This window comes from Triplophysa rosa, linkage group LG1, assembly GCF_024868665.1.
Source record: "Triplophysa rosa linkage group LG1, Trosa_1v2, whole genome shotgun sequence".
Classification (NCBI taxonomy): domain Eukaryota; kingdom Metazoa; phylum Chordata; class Actinopteri; order Cypriniformes; family Nemacheilidae; genus Triplophysa; species Triplophysa rosa.
In genome coordinates, this window is record NC_079890.1 from 4,015,325 (window position 1) to 4,034,832 (window position 19,508).

Sequence of the window (19,508 nt, forward strand, 5' to 3'; positions counted from 1 at the left end):
TTACGTGGCATACATTTGCACTAATTCATATATATTTAAAGATATTACAAAATAGATAGATCTCATACTAATAAAAATATTAATAAGATACTACAATTTATATTGTTATTAAGAAACAAACAAGAGACATTTTTTCTATCATATGTATTGATCAACTAGCATAAGGGTAAATTATTTTCTAATAGGGATGACAAAGAATAAACTGTTAAAAACCGAAAATGGTGCCATACTGGTAAATTAAAAAATGTTGACTAAAAATGGTGCACATTTAAAAATAAAGTGTTTTTATTTCTTCCAAAAATGCTGTTGTTATCTTTGTTTACTGAATTGATCTGGTTAGTGTTGAGTATAGTTACATTTTAACCTTGCACAGAGTCCGTTTTAAGATGATTTGAAAACATTTCTGCAGTTCTGGGTTTGTCCCAGAAATGACACACATCACCTTAATGATAAAAGCACCCAAGCACAAATTTAACCTTTAAATTTAATTTTAAATCACCTCCTTAAATTGAACATTTGTACATGAAATTGCTTCGGGGAAATTTCATTTTCACACATAAACAGTTTATCTGATATCAAACGATCTTCAGAATTATTGTGCTGGACATGTTTGTTATATCAGCTGCTCATGTGCTTCACATCTGATTTGTAAATATGAAGCAGAGAAAGTTTCTCTCTGATGAAACGTCGCACCACTCAGACGTCTCACTGTCACGCTGAAAGACCTCCACAGGATTTCAATCTTCTTTTAAAGTTCCCAAGAGACCAAGCTGCTATGCAAAACTACTCTCTCAAAGTTTCTTAAAACAAGTTTTCTGATCTCGAACGAGTTTAAGGGCCCCATTTTCACGATCTAAGCGCATGGTTTAAAACGCACAGTGCAGGTGCACTCAGGGCGTGTAACGACGGGAAAACGGTCGGCGCGCCCGGGCGCATGGTCTAAACGGGTTGTCCCGATTCTCTTAATGAGTAATGGGTGTTTTGTGGGCCAAACATGCCGTAAACCAACCAGAGTCTCATCTCTCATTCCCTTTAAGAGCCAGTTGCGCTCGCGCCATGGCGGACTCGCTATTTACACGGCGAAATTCGGAAGAGCAGACACTTCTACAGAAAGGAAACGCGTCTGCTCGTGCGAGAAGTTAAAGCGCGCAAGCAGACCGTCCACAGGACAAGCCGGAGTTTTATCTTTATATCCACAATAATAATATTTTACATTGTAATCCATTTATTTGTAATATTTGGCTTTATTGTGTGCTGCTGCGCGTCCCTCTGTGTGTAAGCAGAACGTACGAGCGCTGTGCACCCGCCTATAGGCGCATATTCCTAACGCGCTCTTTAAATAACTAAAAAAAATTGCGCCATTGACTTTAGAAAAGGTTTGAGTTAGGCAGTCTATATTCAGTTCCTCAAAATAGCAACGCGCCAACAATGTGCCTGAGCACACCTCTTTTTTAGACCAGCACGCCCGTGGGCGCACAAATGAGCGCAAATGCATTTGCTATTTAAACAACGCGGCGCAGGACGGGAAAATGAGAACTGCGTCGGGCGGAAACTAGCAAAAACACTTGCGCTGCGCCTTGCGCCGTATTGCGCCTGGTGTACAATAGGCCCCTAAGTCTTTATTTTCGTCGCACGTGCGAAATGCTTTTCTGTAGGTCTGAGTAGCTTGGTAGCAGTTCCTAAATGTCATTTTGAATACTGAGAATGGTACTGATAAAAACTTCTGGCCCTTACACAAACCTTTTGGCATTTTTTTGGCATTAAAATACAAAGGTTAAAATAAAAAGGTCTTTATAATGTATTTAAAGGTATAGTTCACCCAAAAATGAAAATTCTGTCATTAATTACTTACTCTCTAGTTGTTCCAAATCTGCAGTATATAAACACAGAGAAAGATATTTGGACGAATGCTAGCAACCAAACAGTTCTTGGACCCCATTGACTAGTAGGACAAATAATATTTAAATATATAAAGTAATTTTTCCTGCTTAGTCATTGGGGTCCAAGAACTGTTTGATTACAAGCATTCTTCAAACTATATTTTTCTGTGTTCATCAGAACAAAGAAATTTATACAGGTTTGGAATAGGGCTGTTTGCGATAAACCGACGATAAATATCACGTGATTTATGCACAGCTTTTGAGTGAAGTACGGGAAAATGCTGCTGCATCCGAAAGCCAGAGGGCGCTCTCGTGCGGAAACTCCAAATACGCACTGCAGAAGAAGACCATAACACCTTCTAGAATCTAGGAAATGCCTATGGACATCTTTTTATCACTGTTACTCAAGCCTCATCAGGTATTTTAATGATAATAAAGTATATTTATAATGATCATGTTTGACGGGTGTTGCTTTTTCAAATGCACATTATAAGCGACTCAAACTCGCACTGCTTTTAGATCGAGCAGCATTTACTACTGATCCCAGAGACGTGCTTCACGGACAAGCTACGCATTAAAAAACATGGACACGTTGCATATCGCAGCCAGCTTGATTTCAATAGGAATTAGTGGTATTGCCATAAATTATCGTGCAGCCCTAGTTTGGAACAACTTTAGGGTGAGTAAATGATGGCAGAATGTTTATTTTTGTGTGAACTATCCCTTTAAAGACAAAACGATAAAAAAAGAAACTAAGGCACACCTTTAAAAAAGTACTGTACAATATACAGTATATTGGCGAATCCCATGCTATATACAAAGTTAATATAGTTTACTTAAATTAAAACTATTAAAATATTTCTGTTAATAAAAATAAATTGAAATAAGTTGTTATTAACTGAAAAAAAACCTAAAAATATATTTAAATAAAATAAACCTGTGTCAGTATAAAATAATAATAAAATAACAATATTCCATAACAAATTGCAAAATATTAAACAAAAATTGGCATGAACATTAAAAATATCAAAATAAAACTACATTAACTTAAACCAAACTATAATAATATACCCATTTTATTTCAGAATTATTTATTTTAGCGTCATTAACGTATTTGAATTGCATACTATTAAGTACATTTACCCTAATAATTCTCAATACTGTAGAAGTCAGAGTCTTCTACCTTTTCAGATCTTTCCAGTAATTCTCAATAGTAATAATAATGAAATATGAGCCAGCAGTGGTCTTGACCATGTTTTGAGATTCACCATATTGCTTGTATTGGAATCCGAGTTCGATTTATTCTCCCCTCAGAATGACCCAGGCAGCAAAGCTGGACAGTAATATTGACATGCGGTCAGAACCGCCAACACGACCAGACTGATAAATATGACAACATTTTAAAACGCACAAACCACCTTTAAATCAACACACGCAGTCAATACTGAGATACGTAAAGTGCCAAACACACACAAATAAAATCATCCATAAGAGTGTGCAGAGGATATGCTCATGAGAATGATTTGTGTTTGTTGATGTTGAGCTGCATCCAAATATCTGCTGTACTGCAATGGACCAGATCAACCTTCCAGTCAACACACAGCACAAACAACATTCATTATTCTGAGTGAAAAAACTGAGCTTTTAAACCTTTGTAATACACATTTCTGCTTTTAAAGCTCACCTTCCTTGAACCTGACTAAACGTGCTTTTAAAGAAATTCAATTGTTGGTCTTAATATTTTAGCCAACAGTAATAACTTGCTCTGTCTTTAAAATGATGTCACCACTCACTTATTCAACCCCACATTCTGCTATGAAAATGTTGTATGCGAAGAATATTGCCTGCTAAACAAACAAACGAATACATAAAGTAAGAAATATTCAAGACCATGTTCCATTAGATCAGTGTTGGGTGTAACTAGTTACTAAGTAATTAGTTACTGTAATTTAATTACTTTCCCCTTGGAAAAAGTAAACTAAGGGATTACTCTTATTTTTTCTGTAATTGAATTACAGTTACTTCTGATGTAATTAAACTAAATACTTTGTGTAATATGTGTGTGCAATCGTTGAAATGACATCAAAATTCAAAGTCTAACTTTAAAATCCTTGCCTTAATGTATAATTCTCACACTTGTAATACTTTGGTCAGTTAATAAAGTACTCTTATGTAGTTTAATATTATTTATTTGAATTAATTAAATAAGCCGTTTAATGTCTATCCTTCAATCACTTAACTAATCAAGGTTGATGTAGGATATAGAAAGTAATTAGTAATAAGTAATTAAATACTTTTTGGAGAGTGTAATTTGTACAGTAATCTAATTACACTATTGAATATGTAATTAGTAACTAGTAATTAATGACTTTATCAGAGTAACGTACCCAACACTGCATTAGATGTACTATCCACATTATCTTTATAACTCCATACTCTCATTTATTTCAGCATCTGAGACAAATTTGATACTTATTTGAAATACTGGGTCTTGAAAATGCAGAGAAGCTACTGAGAAATCAAATCTTCTGGGCTATGAAAGAGCAATCGCTGAGCAATGGATTTTTCCTCCGGGGAAGCCTATTATGAGCTCTCCGAAATTTCTGTCACCACTGAATAATCTTCGCTCTATTATCATGAAATCCCCAGCATCTAGATTCGCAGCAGGTCTAACCATCAATGCTAAACAGCCAGATATTTACCATCTAGCTAGAACCCCTGCTGGTAGATGCTGTGTATTTATATTGTGTGTAAATATTTCATTATACAGTATATATTATACTAAATGTTTCACCAGTGACGTTCAGTAAGTGCTGTCCCAGTCAAGCACCAGTCAATGAATACTATTATATTGTACAGCTGCATTTTTTATTGATTGATTTTTTTACCACTACATCGAAAATAATCTTTTATATTATATAATATGTGGAAATCAGTATGAGAAATATATGGGATGTCCGAAACCTCAACCTACAAAAACCAGTATGTAAGTAATACATGTGCTCATGTGTACTGCTTACACCAAAATTTCTCAATGTGTGACATATGGACACTACTATCCCACGAGGCCCTGGGAACTGAAGTTAATCAATTAAAAATACCAGGCATGGTTTAACGTGACATTATATTACAGAAAAAACCCATATAAAGTCACATAATCTTACAATTTCACTTTTACATTACATGGCAAGGTTCGTTTTAAAATGGTGGACCCTAAAGAATCTTTTTGAAATAAAAAATGATTATGATTCTTTTACGCTAAACACATCTGATCACTCAAGCCTAAATATGCACTCGTTTATTCTCATTTAAGGTGAAAGGTTATTATTTTTGCTTAATGGTTGACATTTTTATACCAAATACACTACCAGTCAAAAGTTTGTAAACACTTACCCATTCTTCATTTGTTTTTTTGTTTTTAGAATACAAGTAAACTCATCACCGCTTGTAGCACAATTGTAACTGTGGGAATTATATTGCTAATCAAAATAACAATAAATCTAAACTATATTTTAGCATCTTTAAAGTTGCGACCTTTGGCTGGAATATGCTAAATCTTGGCATTTCATTTTTTAAATCTTTGGCTGCTTTTTCTTCATTATTTGGTTCAAATACTCAATTTAAAACGATATATATTTTTTTATACACTTTAAAAATATTTGTAAATAAAACTGATGTTGATGCACATTGAGATTAAAAGTTTACATATTTTTTATAACTTGCACATCATTTACATTCATGCATTTGACAGACACCGAATTCTCATGAACTGAACCCATGAAGCTTTTTAACCTTCTGCACTGTTCTAACAGTTAAGTTACATCAACCAAGCTTTTTTTCTAATTATTTTTGAGCATTTCTGAAATCCTTACTTTCCATACATTCACTGACCTATTATATAACAATTGTTTACATTACAGAGAAAACGGTGTGTGTGTGTTTTCATGTTTGTCTTCATTTTTAGCACTCAATCAATCATGCTAACAGCCTATTGGATATGTTTCACCAGATCGACTATAAATGCAGTAAACATCCGGACTGATTATCTCTGTTGGTCTGTGGGTGTTCGCAATCAATATGAGCCGTTTGCCTGAGTTCTGAATTGAACTTCATTTGATGATCTTTCAGACATCTCCAACATGCAGAGGATATCCAGAGACCAGCCTTTAACTGTCTGTATTTAGCATATGCTGTCGACTTCTTTTTATAACTCCACGTGGGTCGGCCAAGACAAATAAATGTAAATTTCTTCAGTGATGAGAGTCAGTTGAGACGGCAGTCGAAAGTTTACTCTGATGGACTTTTGTTTGTATAATACCAACGGCGAGGAACTTAACCGACCTTGTTTGTCGCATGTTAAATTAGAGTCGTCGTCTTCGCGGCGGGTGAATGGCCGCATCGCTCTAAATAGAGGGTGAGATCACCTCACTCTATTATTCATGAATTTCTCCTGCAGGTGTCACAGGTGTTCCCCATCATTGGAGAACTAATGACGGACTCATAATTAACAGCAGTCATGAGCGTGACAGCGAGTTAAAGATACTCATTACGGCTGTGCGGAGAACTCTGTGTGCCAGGAGGAACCAGAATCTAGATCGCGTCTTAAATTAACCCAATAACCCACAACCCCCCTCACACATGCAGACAAACATAGATGTTCAGCTAGAACAGTAAAATATCACACTGGCTAAGCTAAGAGGCCGTTTACACGAGACCGTTTTCAACTAACAACTGAAAACTTCTTATACGTTTTGGCTGTTCATTTAAACGACAACGCGTTTTGGGGGACTGAAAACGCAAACTTTTGAAAACGGGTCTCAAAGTGCAAGTTTCTGAAAACGACGGCGTTATTGTCTCCGTGTTAACTCTGAAGGAAGCGTTTAAAAAAACCTACGACTTCATGCGTATTACGCGTTCAGTCTGTAGGCATGCGCGAGTATTCCCAAAACAACAATGGCGGCCTTGTTTGTGCTGCGTTATGGTCGTGCGTAGGACCTACGCCGTAGGAAACGCGTCGGTTTTCCCTTATACTTGTGCGAGGTTGTCCGCGTCGACAGGCAATGACCACTAGGCGTCAGTGTCCACTCGCGTGTTACTTGTGTAACCAAGACACCAGCCGAAGAAGAAGCAGCTTGTTTGAGAAGTGTAGCTTGTCGCTACCCGATCCGTCCCGGAAACACGATTTGTTCCGCGCAGGTTAATCCAGTTTTCACGACAGTCGACTCGATCAGTTCAGGGGTTGCTCGATTTGTACTGCGCATGTGCAAAAGCGCTGTCGCTACCCGAACCGTCCAGGAAACACGATTTGTTCCGCGCATGCGCGAAACTGACGCCACGTCCGGTCGATACAATTTACGGCAGTTAAAAAAAGTTCGTTCCATACCGGAAATAGTATTTAAATAAACTATTTATTGAACATTGCATTTAACATCAAAAGACATTAAACACATTACAATTTGTAATGGTTTGGAGACATGTACGAGGGAAACACTAAGAATCCTGTTTAGAGCGGAAAATAGTTTTTTCAATTATTTTTTATGTTGCTTTTTATTTTATTTTTTAATACCAATGAAAATACAATATGACAAAATGTTATATGTCAGGAGTGAGCAATAGATTTTTATTTATAAAAAATGATTTTGTTTATAGTTAAAAGTTTATTTTTTTATTAATGATTCTCTTCTTAAATACTTTTTTGGCAAAATATGTAAAGGTTAATATGTGGCACAAATTGTTACCCCAATTAAATAATTGAAAAATTAAATACAAATGTTAACTTAATTGTTAATTAAGTTGAATTTTAAGACACCATTTAGTAAAGTGTGTGTTTTATTTATATGTTATGCTCTACATATTTTAGCATACTTAAACAAATGTCTGTATTTTAGAAACACACAGACTTTTCTGAATTCATTCAATTTATTTATTTATACATTTGTTCCTTCTTTTCTTTAGTCATTCATTCACTCATTCACTCATTCCCTCCCTCCCTCCCTCCCTCCTCACTCACTCACTCACTCACTCACTCACTCACTCACTCACTCACTCACTCACTCACTCACTCACTCACTCACTCACTCACTCACTCACTCACTCATCTACTTAAATTGCTGATTGAGGAACATGGCATTGACCTTTAGGCCGTGTTTATCAATACAGTATGCCAAAAAATGTTTCCATGTCTTCTTGATACTGAAATACAAACAAAAAGTCACCCTTCGACCTTGGACCCCTCAGGACCTTTCTGATGACATTTTGTTGATCATCCCTGTGCATCCGCAAAAATACAGGCTCTGTCACCTCCACATGGAATAAGTCTCTGTGACGTGGTACTCAGTCCCATGCTGAATAGGTCTCTGACAATGGCTGGCTGCTGCACCTGGTAAGGTAAAGACACAAGTTTATATTCATGTATGCATATGTGCATGCATGTATATAGGCACATGTTCAGCATACATGCAATAGATTTCACTCCGCTGCCATGTTGAAATCGAAAAGGTGGGAAGAAAACCGGAAGGACAGATGGACTGCAATGGTTTGGACTAGGGGTGGGAGAAAAAGTCGATGCATCGCGATTCATTATCTAACGATTCAGAATCGATTCTCAAAAATTCAGAATCGATTCTGTTCAATTCAAACTGCCACTGCACCACTGTGCGGCGCGCGGGCGCAGGCCAAACAGAATAACCCGTTGATAAACGAACGGCTTCGTTTTAGACAAAATGAAACAACAAACTACGACCTGCTCCATCAAATTTGAAATCGACTGTGTGGTAACATTTTGGATTTTGTGAAGACAACGAAAAAGGTGTCTGTAACGCAATTCAATAGAAGGGAAGGAAGTAGGCGGGAACCGGCAAACATTTAAACATATTTAATTAAAATAAAACAAACAATAAACAGCATTAAAACAGGCCGGCAGCCCCTCATGGATGACTGCCGGCCATACAAACATAAATAAAACTTATCACATGATCCGGGCCCGGTCCTCTCTCGCCGTATTCTCCTGCCGTTCGTCCTTTTATGCTTCCGCTCCTCCGTGAGAGATACGAGACCGGAATGACGCACAGCTGACACTCATTATCAATCGCGTCCCGGCCTCGCTTCTTCCTCCCACGGCTCTTGTCACGCCTCCCTCGTCACAGTGCCGTTGATAAAAGCCATACTGTGTGCAAAGTCTGTGGCACCAAATTCAAATATTTCGGGAACACGACTAATAAGAAACATATTACGCGGTTCCACTCAGAGCTGGAGAAACAGCATTCTGTTCCAATCACGCACACTCCCGGTTACAGTCAAAGGACCCTCGAGCAAGTAGCAAAGCTTCCACCGAATTCTGAAAAGGCGAAGCGAATTACCCGGTCAGTGGCGGGTTTTATCGCCAATGATTTGCGCCCTTACTCCATTGTGGACAACCAAGGATTTCGCACGATGTTACAGGTACTTGAGCCATGATACAGTTTGCCCTCACGTCGTTATTTCAGTGAGAAAAGCATATAACTCTAATTTTGGTTAAAATCTAAAGTGTAATTTATTTGCACAGCAGGATAATTAATTACCAAAAATGTATGTTAAGAATCGTTTTGGGAATCGAATCGTTACTCCCGGAATCGGATCGGATCGTTAAGTGCCTTAAGATTCCCACCCCTAGTTTGGACTACCATCGGGTGTCTGTGACATGAAAAAAACAAATAATGCGTTTAAAAACAACGTTAGATTGGCTGTGTGCGCGTGAATGAAACCCGCAAATGGCAGTTTAAACAGTCACTAATATGTTCTCACTTTACCAACAGTGACTTTACAGAAGTAATATTATTATCTTGGCTGGATAGTCTATTGCCTCGTTTCCACTGAGCAGTACGGTTCGGTACAGTACAGTATGGTACGCTTCGTTACGGGTAACCATTATCAGGCTTGCGTTTCCACTGACAACAGGTAGGCTTGGTGTACGCCGGAAAGTAGCGATCGACATCATTCTCACGCAACAAAGCAATCTGTAATGACAATGGCGCTTCCTGTATTGTCGTTCCCCCAAAGAGTATAGATACCAAGAGGCGCAACTTTGAGAGAAAACAGCGCGGCTGCCATTTTGGGGTGAAAATGCTTGATATCTGACAAGGTTTCTAGCGAGCCAAGGCTTTTGTCGTCATGTATTATCATCATTCAGGTTGAATTTCAGCTTTAATGTTTTATTTTTTAAACAAAGCAGCTGATATTGCCATCGCCACAGCAGAAAGCAGAGTCGCTTTCACCCAAAAATGGCGGAAACGCAGGGCGAAGGTGTCGCAATGGAACGTTCTATTGAGTTTAGCCTCTTGGTATCTATACTCTTTGGTTCCCCTTGTAGCACGCGCAAGTGATGATTCTCTGTAAACCAATCAGCGTTCTGCAGTGAGACTAGCTCCACCCATTAGGTTCCAGTACTATTGGTACTACTGTGCTAGGTACCCTTACGAAAGGGTCCCAAAAAAGTGGTACGGTACGGTTCGCTATTTTGGTACCATTCACAGTGGAAACTGAAAAAATTGCGTACCGTAGTGCACCGTACTGAACTGTACCACTCAGTGGAAACGAGGCATATCATACACTTGTTGAATGCACCACCACTGGCAAATCAATGGAACCTCCTCCTAAAACACACACACATGCACGAACGCACACACAGTAGTTTGATGGCATATGTTTTCTTGTGTGAAAATCCAGCTTACCTCTGTGAATGTTAATGGACACGATGTGCAGGTGCATACTGTGAAACACAAATTAACACTGTAAGAGTTTGCTTTTATTATCTAACAGCTCTGACTCTGACACCAAATGAAACATTCTTACCATCAGCATGCAGATAATTAACTAAGGCCTAGTCCTGGTGTAAGCTAAGCCTTGTCTGTGAAACCGGGCCACAATAGTACACAGTAAATGCTGTCGAGCAGCTTCTTCTACAATCTTGAGGCAAGCATTTCCCATCTGAAATTAAAGGCAGATCGGTTACATCCTTGTGAAAGCTGCCATGTTTAAAATAATGCATTGTCTCAGCTTCAGCTGCTGTCTAAGACTTAGACTGCATGGGTTCTGAAATCACCCACTTGGTGTACAGGTCAGTCATGGTACGGACATACTTGTTGCTGCATTCTGTTTCTGGTAGTGGTCCAATAAATCTAAACCAAGCACCTTTTTTCTTTTACCCGCATGGGACAAAAATAGCATCAGTCAAATGCTGGTAAAACTGTACACAAGCTTGAGACTAGCTTGTTAGTCTCATGAGTATGCACAAATAGGCCTATTGTAAGCAGTACCATAGTGGAATGCAAGACTGGCACAACAGTTTGATGGGGTCATTCAGCTGGCAGCAGTGACAAGATCTCACCTGAGAGCAACACAAAAATGTCTAGGTTGGCGAGAACAATAAACTAAAAATAACTTCTAAATCAAGAAGGTACCTAACAACCTGAGGTGGCAAAAGTTCTTAAGTACAGATACTTTAAAAAATAGGAAAAAGTATAAATTAAAAGTAAAGTACCACCTCTGTAGTATATTACCCATTCTTTCATGTCATTGATTATTGTGGGCCAATAGTAGCAGTGTTGGGTAAGTTACTCTGAAAAAGTAATTAATTACTAATTACTAATTACACATTCGATAATGTAATTAGATTACTGTACAAATTACTCTCTTCAAAAAGTATTTAATTACTTATTACTAATTACTTTCTATATCCTACATCAACCTTGATGAGTTAAGTGATTCAAGGATAGACATGAAACGGCTCTTTTAATTCATTCAAATAAATAATATAAAACTACATAGTTACATAAAGTGTGAGAATTATACATTAAAGCACGTATTTTAAAGTTAGACTTTGAATTTTGATGTCAATTCCTCTTCTGCACACACACATATTACACAAAGTATTTAGTTTAATTACATCAGAAGTAACTGTAATTAAATTACAGAAAAAATAAGAGTAATCCCTTGCTTTACTTTTTCAAGGGAAAAGTAATTAAATTACAGTAACTAATTACTTAGTAACTAGTTAGACCCAACACTGAAAAGTAGCCAGCAATAACCCTGTTTTGAGTGCCTCTGACACCACTGTGATTGCCAGTTCCTGTGTTATTGTGGCACTCTGTAAGATCAGATGTTTTCTCTTCCTCTGATAGGACAACTAGCCGTATGTACTGCCTGCTCTGCTAGGGCCCGTGTAGAAGTCCTGTAGCAGAGCCATGGCAAAGCTTTTGGTTATGTGTGGAGAGAAACATATTATTGTCCTTTTGACAATAATATACGTTCTCTCCAGTGTCTTGTCATTGGCCCCATTCCTCTCGTTTCCTCGTTATCTTTCCCTGAGTGTTTAATTACCCACACCTGCCCCGTGTCGTTATCCTTTGTCTGTCTTCCCTATATAATACCCTCATGTGTCATTGTCCTGTGTCGGTCATTGTGTGTGCTATGTGCGTTATCCAGTTAGTCTTGTTATTCGTCCAGCGTCAACCGTCTTTGCCCATTCTTGTTCCCGTCTGTGGCTTCCTTATCTGCTTTAGTAAGTGTTTAGTTTAGTTGAGTTTTTCAAGTGTTTATTCAGTTTAATGTCAGTTAGTCTCCGTACTATTATTTATCCTGTTTGTGTTTTGCCCCATCGTGGGTTCTTGTTTTGTGTTTTATTATTTAAATAAACTGCTTGTTTGTTTAACCCCTTCATCCCCGCTGCCTGCAATTGGGTTCTTTCCTGCGTTTCCGTGACATGGGATGGAAACTATGGTCTATGTACTGTGGCAGATATCTGAATAATCCCCAAAACAATACAAAACAGGAATTTTGTAATGGTTTTAATTGTAGAAAGCTAATGGTTCTGTTATCAAATCTATTTTTATTCAGCAGGGCACCTAAGTACGAGAGAGAGCTGAACAGGTAATTTACAGTTTAACATATAAATTAAGCACATGACATATTGTGTAACGGTATTTAGTTACCTTTAAGAGATAATATTTAAGTTGTTCATCAAATGCAAAAGAATCCATACTGCTATCACATATACTCATCACCAAATATCTAATCGAGCACATCCGCAGGACAAGTGTCGTGATGCGCTTGTCGCTACCCGATCCGTCCCGGAAACACGATTTGTGCGAAACTGACGTCACTTCCGGTTAATCCAATTTTACGACAGTCGACTCGATCCGTTCAGGGGTTGCTCGATTTGTACTGCGCATGTGCTCAATTAGATATTTGGTGATGAGTATATGTGATAGCAGTATGGACTCTTTTGCATTTGATGTACAACTTAAATATTATCTCTTAAAAGGAGAAATTCCTGACAGCCCTACAGAGCGTTGGAAGGTAAAACGGGCGTCTACGAATTATACCCTCAAAGGTAACTAAGTACAGAGAAACTGACTGACTTTGTTGGAGCTTTAGACGTTAAATACAGAAGATCAAATCATTTACTTATATAATTCATTCGGAAATGCGTTTGAGTAAATGTGACGCTATCGACACTCAAACATGTTGCTTTTAAGAAATTCAGATCCTACGATCTATCAAGGTGCACGCCAGGCTACGCAGAGCCTATGGCGTAGTGTCCTACACACAACCATAAATTACACTTTAGTATCGTATCTCCAGCAACAAGTAGATTTACTGCACCACTACAACCAGCGGAGACATATTTATATACACAAACAACACACATACATGCCGACAAAGTGTATTGAAAGTGCTTTTACCTTAAAACAGGGCATGCGTATGTGCGCAGGTGCGCAGGCAACATCGCAATCCATTGGCCTGGCATGCATAATTCGGCGTTTTTATTCGTTTTCCCGGATCCATGTAAATGCAGATCGTTTTGATAATACTGTCCTGTTTTTTGCAGTGTCTAAATTAGTGACTGGGTGCATCAGCTAATTCTACGCTTAATATATTAATGCTTAATAACTTTGAACTAATTTTATTCTATTTACGATAGATTAAAAATAATACAATTTAGTCAATCTGATTAAAAAATGTTTCATTGAAACAACTTAATTATAGCATCTGTCAATTCAACTTAAAAATATAAGTAAACGTAATGAGAATAAATCATGTTCAATTAACTTGAGTAAGGGTTGTGTGTATGAGTCCTGTTGAGTTATAATAACTTTGTTGAAGATTTCCCAGCATGCTTTGCATGGGACTGTATAATGAGAGCAAATGTCAAAATAAAGTACATATTTATTTAATAAATGGATTAACAAATAATTTGCGTGCTTTTGCTTATAAATCAATTTAAAATTGAGCTATCACTGATTTTCTTCACTATATTTTGTACAGATTTCATTGTTTTTGTAAGTATTTTACCCATAGAAAATGTTATGCAACAGTTATTGACATTTCTGAACAAACAGGTCTGATTTCTACAGCTGCAAAATGACTGCAGACAGTCTGGATTGGTTTTGGAAAAACAATTCAGAACAGTGCAGTGTGCACAAGACCTTTTTGTTCATAGTTTCTTTCATAAACACGGTCTGGATATGTGTGTGTGTGGATTTGTAGGTGTAAAAAACAAAGCCGAAGGGTAATTTTCACCACTGGCTGATGTAAGGCTATAACAGGATTTGACAGCATAACAACATGCTTGGTTCTTTATTAACTCATTTACCTCTCGTTCTCTAGTTTTGTTTTGCAACCCTTGTCTTGAAAAATGAATTCATCCCTTGTATTTGTTCTGTGTTTTAATGATGCTGTCTGTGACAACTGCTGTTTAGAAAAATCATGCATCATTTAGCGGCCCCTTGAGTCACTCGCTACCCACAATTCACCGCTCCAGGGTCATGTCAGTATGCCATTGAAAAATTGTATGTCCTGAGGATGAAAACACAGATCCGAGGAAGAGACAATAAGTCAAACACAAGAGAGAGTCATGTTTAAATGATGTCAGAAACATTTTCTTTTTTCCAAATTTTTCTTATTTTCCCTAAGAGGAGGCAAAACTGTCTTCACCTTGACTATGCTTAAACACATTTTATGTGTCGCACTTTTTACAATTGCCTCAAGCCTACTTTATTTACCCACATTACACCACCTAGACTCCACATGGGACCTTGTTGCCCAAAGGAGGTAAAAATTTCCAAATTATTATCCTCAGACACTTTCATGTAGCCGACCCACAGCTACGCAATGAACCTTTTGAGGCTTCCAAGAGCGCACGGGAACCCAAGAGCCTGCCGGAGAAATATTCAAGAAGTCTGGGAGGCTTCAAACGCCCAGTGAAAAGAGACAATCGCTCTCGTGAAGTCCTCTGATGATAAGATTGTCTTCAAGTGCAGACTTCACACCCTTGATAAGCCAAGAACAACGTATGCCCGGCTCTTATCCCCGAGTCAGTTTCCATCCCAGTTAAACTCCCACTAGTTCAACATCTCCACATCTTTCTGAAAACCATCCGGCAAGAGATTTTCTTCCAGGGAGATCACAAACATCTGGCAGTCACCGACTGGTACAAAAATCTACTTTTATTTCCTCAGAAAAAAGGTTGGGAAAGAGATATAGCAGTATACCAAACTTTGCTTTGGGGTTTGTTACAGGACAAGGATTTCAGCATTTGCAATCACTAGCATCCTGAAGGGACCTTCAATGACTGATTTGGGCAATTCCAGGATCATGGATGTGATGTGATGTTTTTTTAACATGGTTTTGGACAACATGCACACAAGACCACCACCTTCCAAAGTACCAACACATGAAGTCACCATGTCCAAAAAGCTCATAAAAGGATGTTGGATACACAACTTCAGCATCTGTGTGTGTTCTGCCTGTGAACTTGCTTTCTGTTTTGCTTTCAAGACGTCTATCGTGTAATACTTGACTCTTGACTCAGAGTTACAAAAGTTGTTTGCACGGCCGTTAGTAAAGTAAATAAGAGTGTAATCATAAGAGACTCCACTGGGTTCTGTGGAACAATACCTGACCTCGCTATAACCTGAACAAACATCTGTGTGTGCGCCGTGTTTGTGCACAACTCATTTGTAATCGATTTATGGCCTCCTGTTGCTTTTCACTTCAGCTGTAGGAGAAACACAACCACTTTTTAGAAATCTCCCCCTCTTTCCATTCCCAGTGGGTATCGCTTTTGGTCTTTAAAGTTCCTCTTCTCGATCTTCAAACATGCAACCTTAGGCTGTTTATAGACACATGGTGGTCCCTTCATGGTTGTACCTTCTGTGATGTCTAACAAACTTATCATTTAGATTTTTAGAAAAAGGTCTGGTCAACTTTGCACCCAATTCTGGCCAAGAACTGACAGAAAGAGATAAACTGCAGTGCATTTAGTTTTTACATACCGTTGTGTGGTTAACATGAGGTAGAGTATACTGCAATAATAGATGGTAACAATGTGAAAAGATTACAATGGAAAAAAACAAATTGTGGCGCAGAAGGATATTTTGCACCCCTAATGAATATTTACATAAACCATAACACAATCAAGTTTGGATATATTTAATGTATGTGTTGTGTTTGGTGTGCAGATGTTGATGAAGATATTAATTCACTTCATATCTCTGGAGTCTGTAGAGAAGATGCCGTTTAATCAGACCTGTCCGTCTAATATCACACTAATGTGCTGTTATGTGCTTACGTCTTTGCTCATCTGTCTGCAGTCCATCTTGATTTTCTTCTCTCATATTAAAGTCTCTGTCTCACTATTCACAGATAATCTGTCAGACATGCCCCCCCCCCACACACACACAGACACGCTTGTTCATTAGTATACATGTGTGTGAACATCTCAACATTTGTCTTCTGTTGTCTTTAAGGTTTTGTCACACCTGCCAGAGGTGGTTAAATTTTTAATCATAATATTTGCTTGTCGAGGCAGGTCATTGTTTCATTTAGGGGGGAGCGGGGAGCAATCTTACACGGGGTTAAATGTAACATTGACCTTTAACATAAATAAAAATTATAGTATTCTGGCAGATGGGACACCACAAAAAGGTTTAATAACATTGATGAATAAAAAAAACGTTTCATGTTATGTTACACCTGACATGTAAATTTGCAGTCTATATCTGTAATTTGACTTTTATTACAGCATTTCAAAAAAAAGTAAAATAATATTAAAGGGGAGATTTTTTTTCTACTTTTACACAAATGTAATATAAATCATAGGGGTCCACAGAATGTGTCTGTGAAGTTTCAGCTCAAAATACACCACAGACCTTTTATTATACCATGCTCTAAATTGCCCAGTTTTACATGTGAGGAGAAACGCGCTGTTTTGGTGTGTGTGTCTTTAAGTGCAAATGAGCTGCTAGTCTCCGCCCCTACTCAGCAGAAAACGCAGCCAGGGCTTCCAATGACAAAACAAGAAAGAAGGGTCACATAAAGCAAATGAGAAACAAGGTCTCGTCTTTAACAGTGTTGTGCAAGTTACTTCCAAACTGTAATACATTACAGATTACTTGTTACTGTTATTTAAAAGTAATCCCTTACCTTGCAATATTACTGTCTCAGAATTGTAATACGTTACATGACTCCTGTATTACTTTTGAGTTACTTTCACCAAAATAACTACCGAAGTAGAACTTAACATTCTAAAATGACAAAATGTCTTTGTATTTTCAAAATACAAAATACTTTTTGCCAATCAACCTCTTTATTAGACTGCTGATTTCTTGAATTAACTAGGCTATACAAAAATAAATACAAAAAATACTAAGATTAAATGTATTTAAATACAAGATACTATTACAAAATAATAGTATTTTGTATTTCAAATGGATGTATTTGAAACACTGCCCATCCATGCAGTGTAATAAGGAGGTTAATTGGCAAAAAGTATTTTAGTTTGGAAATACAAAAATACTAAGATTAAACACATTTAAATACAAAATAGTCCCATCCCATCACTGAACTAGATTATATAGAATTATAACATTAGTTTACCATGTCATTGCTGCTGGTCACAGGGATCTTGCCAACTAGCTTCCTGAAAGCAGCCCAATGACCCCTCAAAACCTGCCCAAACGGAATGAAAACTAGCCCAATTATTTTCCGGTGTCAAATCAAAGTTAACAACTGCCAAAAGATGTTTCTATTGCTATATTTACTTATCTGAATGGTTTCCTAGGTATTGTATATATTTTTTGTTCTGTTGAACTCAAAAGATGTTTTGGGGGATTTAGGAAAGCAAACAATTCTGGGTCACCTTTGACTACCATTATAGTTTTTTCTGCTATGGTAGTCAATGATGCCAAAGAATTTTCACTTGCTAACAATCTACCAAATATCTTTGTGTTCAACCGAACAAAGAAATTTATACAGATTTGGAACAACTAGAGGGTGAGTAATCCATAACAGAATTGTAATTTTTGGGAGGAGTGTCCCTTTAAAAAAGATCCCATGTGTGCTCGAGGCCACGCACGGAAATGGACGAGAAATGTGTTTTCTCTTCGTAAGACATGCATATGTATAATGTGTACAAGCACGTCAATGTTTTAGTTGTTCGAGACTGCATATAGCGCTGCTCAAACGTGATATTTGGCAGAGTAAATTTGCAGTGTACAGTATGTCTGTAATTTGACTTTTATTACTGCATTTAAAAAAAAAAAAACGTAAAATCGATTTTATGTATAATAAAATGTGCATGGTTTTTTTTGTTATTTTACACCCGACATGTGAATTTGTAGTCTGTCTGTAATTTGCCTTTCATTACAGCATTTCTAAAAAGTAAAAAAAGTAAAATAACATTAATGTACATTTTAAAACATTGCTGTAGTTTTGCAGCAGGTTTGCCAGTAACTTACAGTATATTTAATTACTACTTAACACTACTTTCCTATTAGTACTGTTTTCAATTTGAGTTAAACTTTACTTTAATAAAAATTAAAACACTTCAAAATGAACAAGAAGAGACTGGTCTCATGGCATTAGCACAGCAACACCGCAAAAAATGACATTCTTCCTAGGCATTTTTGTCTTGTTTTCAAATAAAACAGTTTAAAACTTCTAAAATGACGATACATTTCCATAACAAGTAAAGTGACCTAAGAGATTTAGTCTTAGTTTGATGAAAGAATTTAAAATATAAGAACTAGGTAAGTTTATGTTTAAAACAAAATCTACAGTAAGTTACTGGCAACTACAGCAAAGTTTTACAATGAATAAAATGTACATGTTTTTCATGTTATTTTACACCTGACATGTAAATTTGCAGTCTATGTGTGTAATTTGACTTTTATTTTATTTTTAAAAATTTTTTTTAAGTAAAATAATATTTATGTATAATAAAATTTTCATGTTTTTGTTATAGTGCTCAAGGCACTAGGTGTCGCTGGAGTTCTAAAAAGAGGAGTCTAAAATGTGCTGTTGCCTAAATAAAGTTTAGTTACCTCATAGTTTCTGGTGGTTAAGCTGCCCGAGACATAACATTTTTCATGTTTTACACCTGACAAGTAAATTTGCGTTTTTTTTCTGTAATTTGACTTTTTTACTGCATTTCAAAACATTTTCAAAGAAATTGTGCAAATTCTGTAAAGTTGCAGTTTTTTCCAATGTAGTTACAAGTTGTGCTTTGGGTATCCTGTGAATTTTTTGAAAGCTGTGATGTGTTTTTGTGGAAATTCTAGACAAAAAGTGTTTTGATGACATGAAAGTAAA